The sequence below is a fragment of the Camelus bactrianus genome, chromosome 10, assembly GCF_048773025.1.
Source record: "Camelus bactrianus isolate YW-2024 breed Bactrian camel chromosome 10, ASM4877302v1, whole genome shotgun sequence".
NCBI lineage: Eukaryota > Metazoa > Chordata > Mammalia > Artiodactyla > Camelidae > Camelus > Camelus bactrianus.
In genome coordinates this window covers 6371493-6394850 of record NC_133548.1, presented here as the reverse complement: position 1 = coordinate 6394850, position 23358 = coordinate 6371493, and the positions used below count along the sequence as shown (strand labels likewise).

Below are 23358 nucleotides of genomic sequence, written 5' to 3'. Positions count from 1 at the left end.
CAGAGGATTGGAAAGGGCCCCTAACCCTCCTTTTGTCTCTTTAAGTAGCCAGGCACAGGGGATTTCTCTTTATCTCTAGAAGCCTCCCAATTTTGAAAGGCCAACCAAATCCCATTTTTACATGTCCTGAGATGAGCAGGGCCCATTGTTGGGAACCGATGATTAACCGCTATGTAAACTTTAGGAGGAGCAGGTTTCCAGGAAGCCAGGGATGGGGGTGGGGGGCGGGTTCCTGACTCCCTCTGAGTCTGCTCTCCCCAACTCCTCAGAAGACCTCGAGATGGGGGGACCACGCAGACGAGCCCTTCCCTAGAAGGGTCAGGCCAGACAGTCACATTTCAAGGGCCCATAATGAGCTACGGGCTGTGCAGGATGGGTGCCTTGAGGGGAACAAAAACCGTGTAGGGCCCTCCGCACACTGGGAAATAGGCCGCAGCCAGGCCAAGAGAAGAGATTAATGCAAGTCAATGTGTAACTAAGGGTAAATGGTGTGGCCAGGCTACAAATGTGGTGGAACCCAAAAAGGTTTTTGCATCTGAAAGAATAAAGACTTCTAGGAAGAGGTGGGGTCCAGCTGGGCTGGGGAAAAAACTGAGGGTCCCGAAAAGAACAAAAGAGGAAGGAAGGTGTTTCAGGGAGGGAAAGAGTGGGACCAGACCCAGAAGACAGGAGGTGTGGGCTCTGGGGCCGGCAGAGGGCCTCCCCATATCACTGATCTGCATGCTGTCATTCATTCGGGGCCACACCGGGTGTTCTCTGAGCCCTGCCCAGGTGCCAACAAGAACTTGTAACAAAACAAGATTCTGAGAGAAGGGAGAGCTGAGCCTTATGGAGGATGAAGGGAGAGTCCTGTTTTTACAGCTAAAAACCAAATGGCCAAGTGTAGGGTGGGGGGACCTTTACAGCAACCGGAAGTGCTGTGAAGGCTTATACTTTGTATTTTTATGTATTTTCTAATTTTTTTACAATGAGAACATACTATTTTTACAATCAGAAGAAAATTAAGTTATAAAACAATCAGGGGTTTTAGTTGACTGGAAGTTCAACATGTCACCAGGGGACAGGGCTGTCCAAAGAAGAGCTAGTGTGACCTGGATGATTTAGGAAGAGTGACGTCAGCAGCCAATACCAATACCCGCCCCCCAGCCCCCACCCCGGGCTGGCCTCAGTCTGCAGGGAGAGTGGGGGTGGGGTTTGAGGCCCAGCCCTGTCTCTGGCCCTCTGTGTGGTCTTGAGCAAGCGACCTAACTTCTCAGTTTCCTCATCTATAAAATGAGGTGGGTTCCCAAGTTCAAACGTCCCTTTCTGTCATAACTTCGTGTCTCTAGGCCCCCCTCTCAATAAAACCCTTGAAGACACTCACTGACAAACTGCAGCTGAGATGTGGGGGCGCTGAAGGCTGAGAAAGCTGCTCTGTGAGCTGGGAAGAGCAACAGCTTGGCTGCTGGCTTGAAGCAAGGGGATCCGATCAATCCACAGGATTCCAGTGGATCTGCTGGGCAGAACCTGGGTGGAGAGGTGAGCGTTAGCTGGGAGAAGACCCCACTGCAGGGAGCCCTGGCACTCCAAACCTGGAGCAGCTGCTTGGATGGGAGGAACCCCGGGCACCGTCACTGAGGGGCTGCTGGCCCAGGCTGGGAAGCCATTGGTTAGGAATTTCTACAGGGACTCAGGGGTGGCACTGAACACTGGACAAAATAATCTTCTAGGCTTTCCACCCACGATATTCTAAAAGGCTGAGCAGTGGTCATGACTTCCAGACCTAATCACCATTCCTAAGAAGAGCCAGAGTAAAAATGCCAGTGAAGAGAATGGAATGGAAAAGAAAACACTGGAAGCCGGGGACATGTTGGGAGGACGTGCTCGGGTGGTGAACACCTGGACTTGTTGAGGGAAGGGCTCCCCTCTCACTGCTGCTGGCCCTGGCCCGTCCTCTGGGGCCACCAAGGACGAGTCGACTCCCTCAGGCGATGGCAACCACCTGACCCAGGATGTCCCGCCCTCTTCACGTCGAAGACCAATCTGCCTCCTTCACTCCTCACGCTAGCCCCCTTCCCAAGTTTTGAGTCTGTTCTGATACTCCATCCCTCACCCTCCAGGCTAACACCTCCTAGAGTTTGAATCCCTGGAACCCATCAGTTACTCCATCAATTCTCCCTCTGGGATGGCCCTCCTTGCCTGGCGGCTCTCCTCCTGGTGGCAGGCTCAGTGACTCGCAGGGGCTCAAGTCCAGCTCTAGCACTGCAGGGGAGCTGAGTCTGGGGTGGAGATTCTGGGCAAGGGTGGTACATTGAGAATGAGATCTTCCAGGTTCTGTTTCCTGAATGTGAGAGCCAGGTATCAAGTGACCGATGTCCTCTGTTCCTCATTCGCTCTCTACGTAAAATGGATGAGAATACTTCTACGTCATCAAGCTTTCAAAGTAGAAGAAAACACAAATCAGGTATCTAAAATACCTGATGTGAGGGGTGGGGAGAAGCAACCCTGTGTAACCTGCCTAATCTCAGACGGGAGCACCTGCCGGTCCTCAGACTTCACCTCTGACTTCAGACTTGGGGGCAGCTAGCATGCCCCCACTCCCACCTTCCCACCCCCACAGGGAGGAAACCTGGGCAGAGCTGCCCCTGGCAGGCAGCAAGGGAGTGCCACAGAGCCAGTGCTCTGTGTCCAGGCTGCAGGGCCACAGCGGTGTCGCTCACAGCTAAGCCCCGAGCTCTTGGAGCCACGTCACCAGTCCCTTAATAGCAGCTAATCACTGCTCGCATTTATTGAGCTCCTACTACGCGCAGCAGGCACTGAGCTACGCTTCTCTCTGACATCATCACTCACCTCCACAACAACTCTGAGAGGTAGCTATTATAGTTCCTATTTTTGGACAAAGAAATTGAGGCTCAGGGAGATTAAATGTCTTGCTCAAGGTCATATGATCAGTAAGCGAGGAAGCCAGGCTCCGGTCTGAGGCCCGCTGGGCTCTCAGGCTGGACACTCGTCTCACCGTGATTATGAGATGGGAGAGCCTTTCCTTGCAGGTCTCTGTTTATGGGCGCTGAGCATCTACTCTGCGCCGAGCGCTGTGCTGATGCAAAGACGAATAAGGTCCCTGAGCTCCAGGGTTCACTTCCGGTGGGGGGAAACCCACATGGCCCAGTCCATGGAGGGGGAGAGCAGAGGAAGAAGGAAGGGGGCCAGGCGCCCTGGGCTCTGCCCTTGAGCAGAGCTCTCTGAAGCCCCCAAATGTCCCCTCGTCAGCAGAACTGAGAAAAGGGAAAGGAGGGAGAAGCCCTGATGGATGAGCACCCCCCCAACCCCCCGCCGTCTGCCTGCTGGCTTGTGCGCTAGCCCTGAGGTCTGGACTCGTACTGTCTCCCCAGACAAGGAAAGGGAAGCCTGAAAAGGTTAACGAGCAGCCAAAGTCACCATGGCTGCCTGGCAGAGCGACCACTGCGCAGGCACCTGGCTGAAGCCCCCAGGCTCTCGCTGATGGGCAACCCACTGTCTTCCCACAAAATGTGTGGGAATATAAGAGAGAGTTCTGGAAACTCCTAAGCCAACAAGTCCTTAGCGAGAGACCAAGGGGGCCAGGGGTGTCCGGGTCTAGATCCTGCCACAGAAATGTTTGTTCCTATTAAAGTCACAGCCACAGCCATCTTTGAAATGGAGACAGGGTGAGCGGGGAGGCTCAGGGGATGGAGTGTGGGTCAGGATGTTCCAAACCCACAGCAGCTCTGAGTGAACTCCCAACACCGCCCCTGTGCATACCCTGACCTCCTCCCTACAGTCCCAGTTTTCCGAGGTAGTGATCTTGGCCAGTAAGAAACTCATCCTATCTTCACTCCCTCAGCCTGGCCAGTCCAGCCAGCTCCTTCCCGGCCCCTCCAGGCCTCCCCCGCCACAGGGAGGGGGGTGACTCCAGGTAACAGGCCCGGGCGCCTCCCCCTCCCCACGCACAGTGGTGAGTTGAAGGAGGCCAGGAGAACTGGTAGGACTTGTGTTCCTTTTGCCTGAGGCACAAAGGAACCTGGAACCTGCCAGCGGTAATAACAGGGCAAAGGAGCGGACCAGCCTAAGACTGAGGAAGAGGAGGGCAGGCTGGCTGTCAGCATCCCTGCCCTTAGGGCCTTGCTCGGAAGGAAGAGGGGCACTTGGAGAGTGGGGTCCTCTTGTTCCTGCCGTGACAGACCCTCCTATCCAACAAGACAATTCCCTGTAACACTAACACCCTCTACACAGTCTCCTCCACCGTCCATCCTCCCAGGGGTTCTGAGAAGGTCACATCAGGGTTTTCTAAACTATCACACAGGAACCTCTGGGGGTCCACCCCACCCCTCCGGGCAGCACTGGTGTACACTGAGGAGGCAATGAGGTCCTGGAGGTCGGGGTAGAAGGGATGGGAGCCACACTTACGGGGCTTGGCGCCCAGGCAGGGAGGAATGACATTCCCTAAGGAGGCCAGGGTGCTTCTAGAGGTGAGCACTGGAGGAAGAGCCATCTACAAAGTTTGCTTTGTTTGTGGGGAATTTGTTAAAGAGAAAGTAGAGGAAAAAGAGCAAAGCATCCCTGGTCTGGTTGGGACAGTTGAGGGAAATCAATATATACCCAAATTTGAAGTGGTGTGTTAGGATGCAATGTCAAAACGAGTCTTTGGCAGATAAAATTTTAGCCTTAATATAAGGAGTTCTTACATACTAATTTAAAAAAGAAAATATACACCATTGAAAACTGGCAAATAGTATGGATGAGCTATTCATGAAAGAGCTTCAAATGATAAAAATCACAAAAAGTTAAACTTCATTCATAATCAAAGAAACAAATATTAGAATCAGATATAGAAGTCTATTATAAAACTATAATAATGAAAAAGTAGGAACAATCTAAATGTTTACCTGTAGAGTACCATGAAAAATTATAATGACATATTATGCATCCATTAAATATGATGTTGTGAAAGCATTTACTAACAGAAAGTGTTTACAATGTATTAAGCTCAAAAAGCAGATTCCAGGTGGAAGGGTATAGCTCAGTGGTAGAGTGCATGCTTAGTACTTAACACAAGGTCCTGGGTTCAATCCCCAGTACCTCCATTAACAAAAAAAAAGAAAAAAGAAAAAAGGAGAAAAAATTAAAAAAACAAAAAAGGCAGATTCCAAAACAGTGTTATGGGTAGACACATTTTCTATTTTTGTAATTAAAAGTGAGTCCCTCCCCGTGTACATCATAAAAGTTCTGAAAGACTAGACACTACAATGTTCACAATACTAAGTTATTTCTCTATGGTGGAATTACGATTTTTATTTTCATTTGTTTGTATTTTGTACTTTTCTACAATGATCCCATATTGCTTTTGTAATGAAACCTTCTTGGTGACTTTGAAGAGTCCTTGGCAGAGGAGATGTAAAAATCGTTACTTTATGTACACAGTCTTTACCAAGAAGTGGAATGTCTTCTCCCACTTGCTGATCACAGAGGTGAGGTGGGATGGGAATGGGTGGGAGGTCTGAGGTCACATGGGGCACAGACATGGGGCCAGGAAAGACATCCAGGAATCCCAACTCTGATGTTGCTCTGAAACCCCCACGGGGACCACGACCTTGCAGAGAAAGCACAGAGGATTTGGAGTTGGAGGATGTGAGTGAATCCCAGGTCTACTAGTTGACACCGAGGAAGCCACTTCATCTTTCTGAAACTCAATGTCTATAAAGTGGAGGTAACAGTAACACAGGATTATTGTGAGGATTAAATAAGATAATTATATTATTTGCAAGGTATAAAGCCCGAAACAAATGATAGACGTTGTAGGTAATAACATTCATCACCGGTTCAGGCTTAGCAAGAGAGCTGGCTAGCTGCCGCAGTTAAGTCTGTGCCGGCTGTCAAGAATGCTGGAGGTGAAGGGCATGTTCCCATGTGGTTCAAGAAAATGCTTGGATTTCCTGGTCCACAGTCATAGAATATAAAAATGAAAATAAAATAAGAATAAAAAGAGTTCAGAGGAAAGTGTTCGGGGACCCACTGACTACTCTTTGAGGGTAGAATATGTAGCCAGTGATGAGAACTCCCTGGTTAGTCATGCGCTGGGCAGTGGGAAGGGGGAGAAAATGGTGTATAACCAAAGGTCCCTGACCCCCTTCACCTAGAGTTGTTTACGGATGTTTTGGCAAAGTGCTTGGGGGCTGAGGTGGGTGGACTAAGGATGCCACGGCTTGTCATCTATTGGGAGAGGCTGGGTGGTGGTTCTGGTTAGATGGGTCCCCACCCTGCACGAGATGGGGGAAGTCATGGCTTCTGGGCGGAGGTGGCAGGCACGCTCATGAATCATAAGCCCCTCTTGTTCAGAACCGGTTAGCTGGTTCTTACAGCACCATTCGTGGCTTTTACACAGGATGGCCCCAAACATCCTCAAAGAGTACCACTTTCTTCATCCAACTGGATGAAAGGGTTTTATTGATCAGATGACAAGCTTTCTACTATTGACCATGTTTGGAGACTCATTCTTGACTGCACCCCTCCAAGTCTTCCGAACAAGATGCTTCATCTTCACTTTTCTTTTCGTGCTTCTTGGCTCCATCTAACATGACTCTCATTCCGTTTGCCCCTCTTCTCTTCTTCGGGATCATTGCTCTTCCTCTCCTTGTTCCTCAGTCTCCCTAACCTCCTCCTTGTGCCCACCTCTCTCTGGTTCTGGATTCAGCCAGCATCTTCATCCATGCTCACCATGTCACAGGCAGCTGCCACTCAGAGCCACCTGATGCCAGGTGTCCTGAGCTAAAGCACAGAGGATGACTGTGTGATGAGGGCACACACATGATCAGCAGCATGGGCTGCCCCCTCCAAGCCTTTGGGCTTATGAGCGTTACTCCTCACTTCCTCACTAGTCCCTTCCTCAATTATCCAATAAGCCCTTTAAAATCTTTCTGTAATGAAGTTTTTCTTGTGATACTCCTGCCAACCCCACTCCCCTGCCTCCCCCGGCCCCTCCATCTCCTGCGGGAGCCTCTGATTTAGCTACACCTTGCTGGTGCTGACATGCCCTAGACTGAAAGCACCGCTCCAGCTGTGGTTTCGCCTGATGCACAGAGAGACACAGGGTGCCTCCCGCCTCCTGGTCGACAGCACAGCGGGAAGAGGATAGGCGTGCGCTCCTGCTCAGCTGTGCTGTCTCCGCTGCCTCCCTCCCATTCCAGGCTCTTCTGGGCTTTTTTGTTTATTCCCGCTAGCCAACCAAGTGCCAGGATGGGAGTTTTTTCTGTCTGCTTCATTCCTTAGCAACTTACCCCAGTATGTTTTTTCTAATCTGAATCTCATTTCGAAATCTCCTGCCCAAGGGGTTTCCCAACGCCTCCCAGATTTGAATCAACCTGCTGTTTACAGCGCACCCAGATCAGGAATGGAGACGTCAAGGGGACCGGACCTGATACTACGCCCTGAAGACGCTCCTGTGCTCGCAACTGTCACTGGGCTGGTGGCACCTGGACAAACAAATCTACCCTCTCCTTATCTCCCATGAAAGAAGAAGCCAAGTAGGCTCCAATCTGAGAAGGAGGACTGGCTGGAAGGCAGATCCCAACTCAACCATGTTCCTCCCCAGGGGAGACGAGGAAGGGTCTGGCCATCTCCAGGCAGCCCATGGGAGTCTCAGCCCCTCTCAGGGATCCACTCCACAGGAATATGAATCTCAGCTCCTTGCCCATGACTTACTGGGGTGGATTTCTGGCCACAGAGACCCTGAGTCACAAGTAGCCTTGAGAAAAACACAGAGAAGTGGGTCAATGTTTTTTTTGAACAAGTGAAAACCAGCTGTTTTCTGCCTACAGAGGGGACCCCCTACCTGCCTTGGTAACCGGAGAGCTCTCGTCACCGGCAAAGAGGGTCAGCCTGTGGTCCCAGCCACGGGCTATGCTTATTCTCCAGAGGATAATTCTGGGGTTGAAATGGTACCCTGGGTCTCTGCATCATGTTCCAGCCAACCAGACATTTCATTTTGACTTTTAAAAATCCATTCAAAACTCCGGTTCTGCATCTAATGCTCAGAGAGCCAGTCCCTTCGTCCAAGTGAGCAGAGCAAAACAGAGACACGGGGCCGGCCTCCAGAGTCTGTCGTCACCCTCTCGTTGAGGCGAATGCTGAGGGCCAGAACTAAGCCTTTTTCTCTGCTCCTATAATTTGAGGCGTGAAAACACTGATGCCACAGCAAGCTCCTGCTCTTGGCACTTGGTGTCACTCTTGCTTCACCATGGCTCAGCACAGAGCCTTCAACTGACGGGTGGCAATCACCACGGAGGAGAGAACTCTCTCTCCTTCCCTCCTGTCCCCCCATCAGCAAGGGCGCACACGCGAACCAGGGCATAAGCCCAGCTCCCCTGGACAAAGGGTAAGTGTCCAGGCAGAAGGCTGACAGGCGTACCCCACAGTGAGTGGCACGGAGGAAGGACCTCACTTCCCCTGAGCAAGGCCTGGGCGGAACCTTGGCTCCCAAAACTGCCAGTTATTGATTTTGCCAACATTTTCTTAAAACTCGGAATTGCTCAGAAAAAAAATCGAACAGCACAAACATGCACACACAACACCAAGAGTTGCTTGACATCAAATTGACACATTCTGGTGGCAGGAACACGGGAGCCAACTACTCCCTTTCAACACGTTGTTCACCACGCTTTGTCAATCCCCAGTGCAGGAGTCTGCAAATTTTTTTCCCGCTAAGAACACCTTTGGCAACCAAACGAGTGTTACATTCCCTTTTAGATAATTTAATTAATTAGCATAGTTAAACTTCTCCTCCCGTCACGTTCCATCTCCATGATCTCTCTCAGCCTTTGCTCTGTGTCCCTTTCCTCACTCTGACAACTGCCAGGCTCCTCTCAGCAAGGATTTAATGAGCTCCCACTGGGCTCTGGGCTCACTTCTACAACCCCTCCTCGCATCTCTAGAAGATTCCTGTGTCCCTGCGGCTCTCCTGTGGGTGAATAACCCTCACAGGCACAAGGGTTCCTCCTCGGGGAACACAGACCTAACATTCTTCTCGGAAGAAATCCAACTCCTTCACCACCCACAGAAGAAGGTGGTTCAGGAGAAGCTTGACGGTCCCAGACAGCACACGACCCAAGGAGAGCTGGGGTGGAGGGGGCCGCCCGCCAGCACAGCCGCCCTTCAGCCACAGTCCCACCTGCAGCAGGTCGCAGCATCGTCACGTCGGCCCGGGGAGCACAACAGTATCTAGCTTGCGAGGCCTGAGGTCACCTTGCTGTTCCCGGACCCCAGGCTGTCTAACCGGCTGTCTCCCAGCAGGTGGGCCTTCCCTGGGCTCTCCCATCAGATTTCTGATGCCACCTCGCACAAGGGAGCAGGAGTCACCACTTCCCCACCACCTCATCTTTGAAGACATCTTGTAAAAGTGCAATCTGTTCATTCTACCTCATATCAACTCCTGGTACAGGGGCTGGAACTGTGCGGCCTGGCAAGCCATGCCGGGGACAACTGAGCTCTCGCATGAGGAGGAGACACAGGGGCCCAAACTACCATTTATCCTCCTCCTGGAGATGAGACTGCTGACGCCAAGGTCAGGAATGAGCGACTCCAAGCCATAATTTCACGTGGTGCCGTGTTGTAGCATCTCCTCCTTGCTCTTGGGCACCAAGCCCAGGGTTGTAGCCCAAAGCCCTTGGCCACAGAGATTTGTGAACTGTCCCAAGAGTAACAGCAAGTCAGGCTGCACCCTCCTTGAAATACTTCAAAGTACTTTATGATCATTGTCTCATTGATCTTATCAACATCCCAGGAGGGAAAGAAAGCAGGGAAAGGGAAGAAGAAGCCTTCTCATTTCATCGAAATAAAAGTGAATGGGGATGGGGAGCTTTGGGTGAACCAGCCACTGTTCACCTAGAAAGTCAATGAAGAAGTACAAACCACCTCAAGAACTCTGACCCTGGCCCCATGGCCACAGCGAGTCAGACAGACAGCTGATTGCTTTTGTGTGCCTGTGAGCCAGGGGTCCTCTATTCTGGTCTCTGCTAATCTGACAGTTCAGACTGACTTCAAAAGATGGGCTGAATTTGACCCCTCTGTGCTGGAAAAGGTACCAAAGCACAAATCCACCCCACCCCCAGTGCTGCCCTTCTCCAAACTTTGTAAATAACGAGACGCTCACTAGAGTCATTAGAAGAAAAAACTGTCAGCCAAGTGGTCTGAGGTGTGGCTGAAAGCATCGTGTGTGTTTTCTCTAAAGCAGGACGTGTAGACAGTCAAAAACACAAGTTTAATGGGCTTATAAACTTGGAGTGACTCTTCACATCTTATAGCCAGGTCTGGGGTTCAACTATTTCACCTCTGAAATCCAAGGCTGCTTCAGGTTCATCCCTGAACACTGCCTCGAGTCTGCTTCCTCAGTTTATCCTTTTTCCTGGTAACTGACCCAAACAATTCAGCCCCCATTGTTTTTGCTGAGGGAGTAACAACTCCAGGTATTCAGAGATGTTTTCTGGTGTTCTATCTCTTTCCTTCCCTCCTAAGTCTGCCCCGAGCTACCTGAAAAACCTCAATCAATGCTGATACCCTGTAGGAACTTACATACTTCCTATGAGAGACAGGTACTTGTCCTGGTTAACTCCTACAAATCCACAAGGTTCTCTAATGCTCAAGTTCAAAGCACTCTAATCTCAGTAATCATTGTTTACTATAGTGCTTTTCTAGCCTTTTCTGTCTACAGTATTTCTAAACATTAATTTAATTGAACTTAACAGATATTGTGTATAATGCCACAATTTGGCAAACAAATAATGTAAACGGTGTCTTGCTGACAGGGTGAGTCTAAGACAGGAAACAACGCTGTCAGCAGTGTTGTCCCACATATGACTCCTAGCCCAAAACAGCCGCAGGGCTCCCCGTGAGGGAGGCTCACGCGGTGAGGTCATTCATCTGGGCTTCGCTGCCCTGGCTGGATCTAAAGATCCTCTCCCTCTCCAGGAGGTTTGCTCGGCAGAACTAACACTTGGGGTGTCACTTCCTTGTTTTACTCTCTTTCTGGTTCATGCCAGCCTGGACACTAAGACGGAACAAGCCTGTGGCTAAATACTTGGTCACCGCATTTTTCAGAGCCCCAGGACAGCGTTGCTAACATTCAGGGCTACACATGACCTTGCTGTCCCAGACCACAGAACTCTGTATTAATTAAACAGAAAGATGACCTTATAACTAGGGCGATTACATATACGCCAATATAAGCCATTGGTTCCATTCCTTCCTAAGACTAGAGTGTTTAGAGGGAACTTCTCAGTGATCAATAACGCAGAAATGTTCTCCTCACGCCCCAAGATGGACTCTTTAGTCCACAGACAACTGCAAATATCCCACAGCTTCAGGCATCTGCCCCGAGAGCCTGAGCCTCCTGTGTGCGCTTTTGTTTTTCAGACTGTCATTATTGTAAGTTTTTCCTGTGCTTCTCAGGATATAACCAAGACAAAAGAGAGGTTCCAACTCTGTGTACGCTGGTTGAACGGGTAAAAACCTTAAGAAAAGGGAATTGTGGAGAAACATCATAACATCCTAAAAATTCTTGGTGCAAAAGTTCCCGATGCTACTCCCCTACCTCTAAACCAGTTGGAGACAAGACCTGCCCTTCCTTGGGCTAATTTCGCTCGACCAGACAGGCATCTAAGATCTGTGCTGTCTCCCTCTCAACTGAATCATGCCCAGCTGGTTACCTCCCAGGGCTCCTCAGAGACACTACCAGGTAGAAGTCCTTTCTAGAGGGCGACAGTGCCCTTCGGGGAGCCTGGCATCACCCTGAGAGTGCCACCACAATCCCTCTGCCTTTGGCAGGTTCACAGGAGGACTTGGGAAAGAGGGGGCATCCTGGGAGGTAGCAGCCCAGGTCCAAAGGAGGAGCTGTGCCCAGGGGGACAAGGCCAAGGCCTGAGAATAAAGGAGCTTCCTGACATGCTGCTGCATGGGTCTGAGCTGGAAGGCTGAGCTAGAAACTGAATGATGAAACTGAAATGCATTCTTAGTGGTGATCAGACTCCCAGATTAACTCAGCTTCCTTCCTTTCTTTTCTTTCTTTCTCTCTTTCCTTCTTTTAAAATTCATCTCCCTGTAGCATCTGTTTTCCTCCAGGCATGTGAAAACTTCTTTCTCTCTTCTTGTTGAGTCCTCCAGAGAAGTGAGAAGCATCGGGTTCTGATTCTGTGCCAGATTAGGCCACGAGAAGATGGGCCGTTCTCCTTAAGCGCACCAAATCGAACCGAAAGCCACATTGATCAGACATTCTCTGAATGTTTTGAAGAAGGAACCACAGCAGTGAGGAGCTGTGAAAGACACAGTCTCTGCTTTCAAAAGCTTTCATGAGACTGAACAGGCCTGCATGGCTACACCTGGCTTTATGCGCCTGCCCTGAAATCTGCACAAGGTCAGATATGGAAGTCTCAGCCCTTACTGACTCACTGGGTAATCAGACCCTTTGTTTTCATTGAAGACTCATCTTCCACTGGTAACAGCTTTTGGTAGTTAGCCTCTGGTTTTCCTGTCCTCCTTCTTACTTAATGCTCCAGAAGAGTTTCATATTTAAATAAGTCCAAGCACAAATCTCTGCTAAAGTGAAGACTATGTCTGTAAAAAGGGTAAATCTCCCCAAATTTGTCTGCCTCACCTGGGACTGGCACAAATCATTTTTTTCTAGGATTTGTCTCCACTGCATGTTCCATTTTCTTTTCATCTTTCATTTTTATTTTTTTTAAATCAACAGAGAGGTTTTTCACCTAAACTGAGAAAAAGGTGGATAACTAACTTTCTTATTGTATCAAAAATTCTTTAAGGTCCTACAAATGCAGGTAATTATTACCAAAGGACTTGCATTATAAGGGAAGTGGAGGAATCAGACAGACCCCCTCCAGCGCAGGAAGCCCGGGAGATCGGGGTCTGCTTCACCGCCTGGGTAAAGTCATTCCTTAGGAGATAATGCCTGCTGCTGAACAGGCTCTCCAGTGACCACATGTTCAGAGCTGAGACTTGGTGGCAGTCTGATGTGTGGCCTGGCAAAGGGCCAGTGTCTTCTGTCTCAGAAACTTAGATTGTCCCAGAAAGCTGATGCCACATGGCTGCCCACAGGACAGCTCAAAAAAGCTTTTTTCTGTTGCATTCAGCTTAGCAGGTGAACTCAGGAACCCCCTCCCAGCGTTTCACCTCCCTCCAATTCCCTCCTGCTGGCCACTCTCCTTGGACACCAGAGTTTATCACATTGATTAAAGCAGATGTTCAAATAGTCCTCCAAACCGACCTATCCACAATTTTCATTTTCATTTTTTCCCACCAAATCAGCCTCCCCTTTTAAAAAGTGATATGTCAGCAGTAAGCAAACATAACTCTGCCTACTGATTCTGGGCAAGAGGTGTTAACTGCCCTGTATCAGACTGGCTCTTTCCAGATCGAAAAGTAACTCTTCCAAAAGAAGGTTTTATGGTTAAAATTAAACCACAGTCCAAAAGCTATTCGAACCTGGACTTTGGACAAATGCCAACGAGGACAGTCCTGGGCATCTTTCTGAGAGAAAAGGAAAGACCCACTAAGAGGAAGAAATCTTCAATGATCATATAAAAAGATTAAGTAAAATGTTGGAGCCTGTTCAACCACCCTCCTTCAGTTAGAAGGCACTTTTTAACAACATTAGGAAAGCGAAACTAGCTGTGGGTGGGGTGGAAATGCTGCCAGGTCATCCCGCCTGAAGAAAGCCAACAGTTGTGCCTACATGACGGACGTGCCATGGTGGCACCACCGCACCACGCAGCCATGAGGACCACACTAGCATTTTTTGTGACTCCCGCCGGGGGCTATCCCAGTGTTTTGGTGATCACTAGCTCCTCGCTTGAGGTGACTTGAGTCGCTGGCCCTGAGTTGTTATGTCGCGGCATGATTAAGAAACAATCATCTAGGAGAACACAGATGTACACATCAGTGTGTAAGAAAAGGCCCCAGGGTGCTGAGAGCTTGCTGGGTCGGGAGTCTCTGCGGGAGGGTGGGCAGGGAGGGGGCAGGAGGACAGGACCCGGGGAGGCCCATGGAGGTGACTCTGAGGCCAGCCCAGCAGTGCCCTCCCCTGGGAGGCTGGGAGCACACCATCTGGGCCGGGTGGATACAGACCAGCCCAGCACGGGCAGGTCTTCTTCCAATCAAGTGCACAACTGCCCTCTATAGGGCAAAATGCTTTTCAGCTTTACCCAACAGCTGGCCAAAAGGAAACATTAGCTATAACCCCGTCAGGTGGCATTAGGCAAGGCAGGACCTTCTAAGCCTCAGCCTGTTTCCACATCTATAAAATGGGAGTGATGGTAACAGTATCTATCCTTGCACACCTCCAAGGGTTGTTATCAGGAGGAAATGAGTGAAGTACCACTGTTTTCTACCTTTTCCTGCCTTCCTACACTGCTCTGACATAATCCAGGCCACTTTCCTGGGGTGATCTTTCTCTCGAGCGTCTCTGAACCGAGAGCACAATTATAAAAACAATATAGTCATGTGATTCTAAGCTTTAATAGCTAGTGGCATCTCACTTCTAGAAGCTTTAATACTTTCACAAATGTTTTCAACATAATTTTCAAAGCATTTTATAAGCATTTATTATCATTTAAGTTAATTTTCTGATAATTTATGTTCAGTCTCTAAATCCCCCACCAGATTATGAGTTCCCTAAATGCAGGGATGTGTGTGTCCTAGTATTTACCTAGAATAGTGCCTACTGCGCAGCAGACACGTGATAAATATCTGTTGAGTAAATGATGAATCATAGGAATTGGTGAAGGCCAATCAGAAACAGAACAGAAAGGGCACAGTCAGATATGGGGAAAATCTTTTTTCAAGAGTGGTAACATAGATTAATATTAAAAACGAAAGGCAGGGTGACGACAAAGTTTTGAGACTAAACAGAGGTAGTGATTGCACAACAGTGTGAATGTACGAAATGCCACTGGATCGTACACTTTCAAATGGTTAATTATAGGTTATGTGAATTTCACCTTAATAATAAAAAAATGAAAGGACAGAATTGTAATATAATAATTATGGTCCATGATGATTTAGACACTCTACAAAGACTTGATGAAGTCAATATAAAGAGAATGACTCTGATACAGTGCCTGATGGTTGGCATAAATTATTCATTTGTTCCTTGCCACAAGCCCATAGATTTTCAGAGGAGGAAACTGAGGAGCCTGGATGTCCAGGTCAGCGACTTCCTATTCTGCAGACAGGCCAGGTGCACTCGCCACTGGGAGGCGCTGTCCCCACAGCTTCCTGCTTGAGATGGCCTTCTTTCAAACAGCTGCTTCTTAGCTCCTCTGAGCCCTGCTTGGAGAGTACCCTCATCAGAGAGGCCTTCCCCAACCACCTTCTCTAAAAGAGCAGCCTGCCTTCCCACCCTGTCATTCTTTCTCCCTTACCCTGCTTGGGGATTTTCCCACAAAATTCTTAGCTCATGTCACATATTGGCACAATTTTTCTGGCTCCTTCCACGACAGCATGAGCTCCAAGGGAACAGGGATATTTGTCAGTTTTGCTCTCCGTTATAATCCTGACTTCTGCAATAATGCCTGGCAAATAATAGGTGCTTAATAAACATCTGTCAAGTGAATGAATAAGTATTAGAATTTTACCATGAACTTGGTTGGATCTTTTGGAGCCAAGGCTTTTAAAGGCCATACCACAAGAATGAAATTACAATGGGACTGAGATAAAACACCAGTTGTGTGAGTACTGTAACAAAGTGCCACCTGGTTCATGAATGAGTCCCTGAGTGCTCCTCTTGTCCCCAGGGACAGGGCACCTGTCTGTTGTATCCTTGGCTCCCAGCACAGTGCCAGCCACCTAGTATTGGGCACCTGTCTATATGATATCAGTAAGACACAAGGATTCTGGGAGGTACAGGTGAGGATGGAAGACCTGGGTGCAACACACATCCGGGTCCCACCCTAGGTGTGCACACGGGGTTGGGGAGCCCCTGAGGAGGAGGGGAAGGAGGAAGGAGAATGCGCTGAGCAGAGGTCAGAGTCCAAGGAACACCAGATTGTGGCCTTGCCAGCCCTGAGTACTCTGGGTAGAAAATGGCTCCCGAGACCAAAGCGATCTGCAATGCAAACCACGTGCCATCAGCCCTGGCCCTGCGGGGAGAGCTTACCTGGCTGGCCTCTTGAGAGTTGGGTCAGGGTAGGGCGGATGACCCTTAGGAGGTGGATGGTGAGCCTCTGAGACCCACTGGCCTCCCAGAATAGTGCTCAGTGGCCTCTGAGAAACACATGGGCAGCAACACCCTTCCTCCAGGTCCTGCATCGGGCAGCCAGGCGTGGTGGGAAACTGCCTGGGGTCGCACAAAGGACACAGAACAGGGGTCAAACTCCTGAAGCTCTGGTGTCAGCTATTTCTTGCACCTGTTAGAACCTGTGTCTCTAAGTGCAGTTTACAAATTGCAAACAAACTCATACAAGCATATAATCCATCATTTGTCCAAACTGACTGCTGCCACGGTGACTGTCACATCTTAAATGAAACAAAACACTCAAAAGGGACAAATACCTATTTGCCATCCTGGGCTTCACGTTCTAACCTAATGGTACAGAAACCATGAAAACCATGTTTTTAAACTTTAGTAAATCATAAGACTTTAAAAATAAGTTCTAAAACTGAATTTCTGCAGATACTTCCAAGCTACCTATGCTAGCGCGCACACACGCACACACACATGCATACACGCACATATATTTTCTCTAGAAGCTTCCTTGTAATACGTCCAAAGTACACAGTTCAAAATTCAAGCAAATTATTAATTACAAAACAAATTAAACAGAAAAAAAAAATCACATCATGATTTGTAGAGCGGCCGCTGCTTTCGCTGTTTCCCATGGTACAATCGCTATTTCATTTTAACTGGTGCGGGTTTCAGGAACTACGACCGTTCAGCTTGGCCTGCACCACCTCTGTGTAACCCTCTTCCCTGTGGGCTCTCAAGCACCAGTGGGTATTTGGTTATTCTCAATTCCCACAGCATGAAATAAAAAAAAAACAAACAAAGCAAAACACATGATTGTTTTTATCTCTTGTTCCCTAACATTCCAAAAGAGTATTTGGCCATCAGTGGAGGCCTGGGCTTCACGTGAGATCAAACGCAGCAGCACAGCCTGGCATCAGAATGGACAGGCAAACTCAGGCACCTGCAAAGGGACCCAGGCAGGCTGGCGGGCTCTGGCCAACTGGGGAGCCAGGCCCCAGCAGAAGGGGATGCAGACAGGCAGCAAGGGTGGCTGTATGGGCCCAGTGTGGCCAGATCTTCTTACTTTTCAAGAAAAACCAGAAACCCAGGTTTTATTATAAACTCTAGACTTTTAAACATTAGCAATTAGTTTTAAAAACTGCTTTAAGAATATACTGCACGTCTGTGGCCGGATGCGGTGCTTAGGCAGCCTGTTTGTGAATCTGGGGAGCAGTAGGTGGTTCCAGTGGGTTCCAGCCTGAATCTGCCGCTCATTAACTGCTTCTTACGGTGGTCGCTTCACCTCCCTCCTTTGGGTTCGGATCCTAACTACTACCACAGCGTACGTGCCTGTCACTCTGACTGACCCCTCTCGGCCCCAGCTTCCTCATCTATAAAATGCAGATAACAGTACAACCCCTCTAACATGGATCTTATGGGATTAAATGAGATACTGCAGGCAAAGCTCCCACCTGCAAAGTAAGGTGACAGATACCAGCTATTAGCAGCTGTAAGCCTGGTGCCTCCCTCCTCACCATCCATTCACAATTAATCAGCAAATCCTGTTAAATAAGTTTTCTAAAACTGTCTCCAACCTGTCCTCCTGTTTTCATCCCCACTCTCTCTGCCTTCGTTCATAGCCTCATCCTCTCAGCCCTGAACTGTGCATAACAGTGATCTAATAAACACGCCCCCTTCTTATTGAGCACCTACTCTGTGCCGAGCACCTACTTAGTGCCCACTTTGACCCACCCTCATGCTGCACCCAGTTGATTCCACCTCTTGGCTTGGCAAGTTATGTAAGCAAGGATCTGATGACGTCATTCTCCCTGTCAGCTACAGAACAAAGGTTAACTGCCTTAATCCTGCATTCAATGCTGGCCCCAGGCTCTCCTCCAGTTCATACCCTACCTACAGAGGGTGGCTATAACCCTCTCCCTGCTCCAGCCACACCCAAGTACTTTTCTTGCCTTTTCCTGAATAAGCCACATGGTTCCTGGTCCTCATACATCAGCAACACTATTCTTTCTGCTTAGAATGTTTGTTTGTCCTGTCCTCACCCAGTGTCAACCCCTTCTCACCCTTCTAAGTCCAGCCCCAAACGGTCATCTCCACCACAAAGCCTTCTCTGATCATGGCCCCAACCAGGCCCCACAGTCGCGCCCTCCCGCCTCTGCATTTCCCACCACACTTAGTACATAGGCCCTTCAAACCCATCTCACAATGCATGGTAACTGACACTGAGACACCTGTCTCAACAGGAGACAGGAAGCCAAGGGCCAGAAGCGGGTGCCTTATATTTGTCACACTCCCAGTTAGCACAGAGTGAGTGTTCAGCGTCGGCTGAATGAATTCAGGGGACCAAGTGGGCATTTGAACAAAAGCCAAACAATAATGTCACTTTTAATATAACCTCTTGTTAGAAACAGGGATCTTTGGGAATATGCAAAGAAAGAATAATAAAACTACTTAAAATCACTCAGGAGCCCTAGATTCCCCAAAATGTGTACATCTGGTTAATTTTAGTAAAAAATGGTATTTTATATATATATGAAGTTCCAGCTACCCAGATGATTGAAAATATCTGCACTTACAAGCTGGTGTCACGGTTTCTTGATCTTTGTGTTTTCTTTCTGTGGTCTCAGTGGAATGCATCTGATACTCCGGGAGAAAGTGTAATCCAGCCGAAGAGCAAGTCTGATTATTTGGTTCACAATTTATATACTGTGCAGCGCAATCTGAGAGGCCCACACCACTGAAAACGGCCCGTCTTGACCTCATGCCCGTGAGGGCCTCTCATAAGAGAGGCAACCATTTCTCGGTACTCAGATAATCATCAGAGGAGGCCAGAAGTGGATGATCTCGGGAAGGCAGAGATCTGGGAAAGAAAATAAACATCACTGTTTTTTGGCATTTACATTCTGGAAAACTTGCCTCTGAAGCGCACATTCAACAAGCATTCACTGAATGAATGGAAGGGTTGTTCCACAGCCTCACTCCCCACCCCCCAGGGCTGATGGCCGACCTCGCTTTGGCAGGCTAGGAAAGCGAGTTGTGGGGCTTGGCTAGTAAGAACAGAGGCAATTCAGCAAAGCGGTTTCCAGTGCAGGTCTGGGATCAGGCTGCCTGTGCTCAGAGCCCCGGCAGTTTCTACCTGGCAGATCTCATGGAGTAACAGTTCCTATCTCAGAGAGGTGTTGGAAGGAATAAATGATAGAGGACATATAAAGCGCTTAGCATGGTGCCCACGAAGTTATTCTGGTGGTTACAAGAATTCAGTACACGTTAGTCATCATCCTTGGTTAAAAAGATCCTACTGCTAGCATTGAGCCTTCTGTAGCTTATCTTTAAGACTCTGCCCACACCCAATATCTCTATTTTATTGTCTTAACTATGAGATCGGAGTTCCTAGAGAATGGAAGAAGGGAGCAAACTGTAAACTTCTGACCGATGAATAAGCCGAAACATTGGAGACAGGAAGAAAAAAGGCCACATGCACAGAACACCTGGTCGCGTACAGTGGCTCAGGCATGAAATAGATTTGGACTCTCGATGGCCGTGCTGGAAGGGAGATAACAAAGGGGCCTGCCTACAGACTGCTGGGGAAATGCTATACCTAGACAAGCTTAGACAAGCGCGGAATAAGGCATTTTCAGGCATTTGAGGCTTCGAACAACGTGAGATACGCTAAGGAACAGAGTAAATTGTTCCCGCCATTTCTCAATAGATGTTAAATAGTATTGAGACAGGTAAAGTCATTGAATGTGAAGGACTGAGTCACACCACAGATACCTGCTGAGGGTCTACGAGGTGTGGGTTAGACAGCGGACTAGACCACGTAACCCAACAGATACACACTGATCCCTCACAGAGCCTACATTCTAGTGAGGAGAGAGAGACAGTAAACAACGACAGAAGGGAAACTCTGAGTCACAGGTTGATGAAGGTTCCAGAGAAAGGAACTGGGACCTAAAGACCCAATTCTGAGTATACAAGGACTGCGGGAGAGAGAACTGGTTATATGACATCATCTGGACACAAACAGATAAATCCAGAATGCTGACCTTTGAGAAGAAAACAGGTCAGGATTCGTTAAAAAGTCAAAGTTGTTAAAAACAAAATAACAGGGAGATTAATGTAGAATTAAAAATCCCATTCAATGTACAAGCCCTTGATTAGATCCTGGGCCAAGGGAAAAAAAGTTAAAAAAGATATTCTGGCGACAAGGAAGGACATTTGAATATAGATGGAAAGTTAGGTGATGTTAGGGAATTATTCTTAAATTTTAATTTATTAAATTAAAAAATTTTTAATTTACTTAGGTATTGTGGATATGTAAGAGAATGTCTTTATTCTTAGGAGCTATGTACTGAAATAGATAAAGCAAATAGGGCAAACTGGTATCAACTGTTGAATCTAGAAGAGAATATTTAGTTGCTTATTGCACTAATCTTTCAACTTTTCTGTATATATGAAAATATCCAAAACAAAAAGCTGGATAAAAAGAAAAGGGGAAGAAATAAGCATAGATGACTTTTTGGAGGAATTCTACTGTAAAGGGAGTGTATTAATTTCCTAGAGATGCTGTAACAAGTTACTACAAGCTGGATGGCTTAAAAGCACAGAAATTTCTTCTCTCACAGTTCTGGAAACCAGAAGTCTTCAAATCAAGATATTGGCAGAGGCCACACTCCCTGCAGAGGTTCTAGGGAAGAAGTCATTCTTTGCCCTTCCAACCTCTGGTGGCTATTAACATTCCTTCACTTGTGGCTGCATCACCCCTGTTTCTGCCTCCGAGGTCACACTGCCTCCTCCGCTTCTGTGGGTGTCTGATCTCCTTCTGTCTCTCTCTTATAAGGACACTTGTGGTGGCATATCAGGCTCACTCCGATAATACAGAATAAACTCCTCCTCTCAAGATCTTTAACCTAAGCCCATCTTTCACTCTAGAAGGTAACATTCACTCTTACATCACGTGGGTGATACCCACAGGTTCCCGGGATTAGGAAGTAAATATGTATCTTTGAGGGGCCACTTTTGTGCCTAACACAGGGAGGAAGAAAAATGGTCATAGCTAGAGGGGAATGTGGGGCCAGGAGAGGTTGGTTGTTTGTTTTAAGATGAGAGAAGTGACAACATGTCTACAATAACTGATTTGGGACAGTTTGTGGCACACTGCAGTAGCAGTACAATAGCAGTTTATCTGTCCATTGTGTTAGCGACCGGAATGCAGGAAAACCCGTAAAGAAAATAGCAAAGTACCCTCAGGAAGAAAATCAGGGTTATTCTTTGAGCATTCAGTTAAGAACAATGAAAAGGTAATGGAGGAAGGAGACTTTTTGTCAAACTCAGCAGATTGAACAAATATATACATTTAATTCCAAACACCACCAAGATGAAGATAAAGGAATACATTTGGTGTAAAACTGTAAAAACAAAGAGGGCAGGAGAGCAGATGACAGTGGATCAGAGGGGTGAGCAAACTTTTGGAGTTGGAGGGGGAACCACCTTAGCAGAGTGCAGGATGCTGGGATTTAATGCTCAAATTGGGGGATATAAACAAGAAAAGTTTATATTCTCACTCTACTTGTCCCTCCACCAAAGTTCAGGACCTGGATGGGCCAGATACCTCAGGTAAAAGGAGAAAGGCATGGAGCTGAGAACAGGGAAATGTTTACAAGACTGTATATAAAGCAGTTAAACTCATAAATCCCCTCTCCAACCCTTATTAGCCTAGCATTGGCCCCTTGTGGGGTATCAGAGGGTTATTCTCTGGAGAAACTGAATTTGCAAAGCATCGACTCAGGGACACCAGGCACGGCTGAGACTAGTGGTGAGCACTGAGCTGAAAACAAAAGGGCTGGGTGAAAATATATCTGCTGGGTGTGGGACCCACAACCCTATTCCCCTGCCCTGCAGCCAGGATGTCAGCACTGGTGGCCATGCACATACTCCCCAGATAAGAGACTGGAGAATTCTTCTCTGGAGAAACTGAATAGTCCCAGCAATGTGATGTACAGATTCTGACATTTGAAGGTACCAAAAAACAAAAACCAAAACCCTGCTGCTCCATGTTAGAATGAAGCCCATCAATTAAAAAGCCCCATCTGTGCACACAGAGTTCCCAGTTAGTTCTGCCTAGCATCCTGTTCTTAAATATAAATAGACAAAGATCAAACATTTGAGAAAAACCTCCAACAACAACACACATACACACACCCGAAAGGAGGGAGGGGAATTCAGAGGAAATAGTGAAAAACAGTGAAGACTTAAAAACAGGAAAATCCCTCAGAGATCTAAGAGAACAGGTATAAGAAACAAAAGCAGAAATGTCATGTGTAAAAGAAAAGAAGCAATCAAGCAAACAAGAGAGTTAAAACGGAAAATCCAGTAGAAAGGACAAGAAGATAAAATTAAAATTTTCTATCCAGAGAGTAGAACAAAAATAGAAGGACAAAAGTAGAAAAAAAGTTAAAAGCTATAATTCAGGCTCCAATATCCAATCACAGAAGCACTTGGAAGTTAGCAGAGCGTGGGAGCAATGCCTTTGAAATTCTAAGGGAAAAACATTGCCAACCTAGAATCCCATACCCAGTTAAACTATCAGTCATATATGAGAGAAGAATCAATATTTTCAGACAGATAAGGTATCACAAAGTTTACCTCCCACAGTCATTTTCTCTGGAAGCTATTAGATGATGTGGCTGACCAAAATGAGGCTACAGAACAACAGAAAAGGAAGGTCTAAGATCCAGGCAGTAGGAGATCCAACACAGAGAAACAGAGAGAAGTGTTGTGAAGCTCAGGAAAGCAGCTCTGGAGCAAGCCTAGAATGCAGCCGCTCTCCCATCAGCCCCAGAGGACAAAGGGCTCCAAAAAGGAAATTGCCAGCGTGAAAAAATGGAATTGATACATCTGTTAGATTTGATTATACGAACAAAAATATAGCATGGGGTTTACTGACCTTTTGAAGGCTAGGGAATATTAGGAAAGGGTGTGTAGAAAACTAAACAATTAAAAAACACGAGGCTATTAGAAATGTGTTATGATACAATATTATGAAGTTTCTACCCTTTAGAAATTTTAGAGAATTTAAAAAGCATGTGGAGGAGAAAGGGTGAAGTATTCCTTTCATC

At 47.6% G+C, this 23358-nt stretch overlaps 1 protein-coding gene across 4 annotated transcripts in view; it reads right to left on the bottom strand.

Annotated features, from left to right (window-relative positions):
* LOC123617437 (uncharacterized) overlaps positions 1–23358 on the bottom strand; it is a 35823-nt gene that overhangs the window by 9984 nt on the left and 2481 nt on the right. The window contains exons 2-3 of one of the 4 annotated variants that reach the window (XM_074371714.1): positions 18817–19100; positions 1364–1506 (exon numbers count right to left, since the gene is read on the bottom strand). The gene's annotated coding sequence lies outside the window, so the exon portion shown is untranslated. Of the gene's footprint in view, positions 1–1363; positions 1507–1664; positions 2377–16163; positions 16334–18816; positions 19101–23358 lie in introns of those variants that run through there. The other 3 variants (XM_045518208.2, XM_074371715.1, XM_045518206.2) reach the window with 3 other exon arrangements.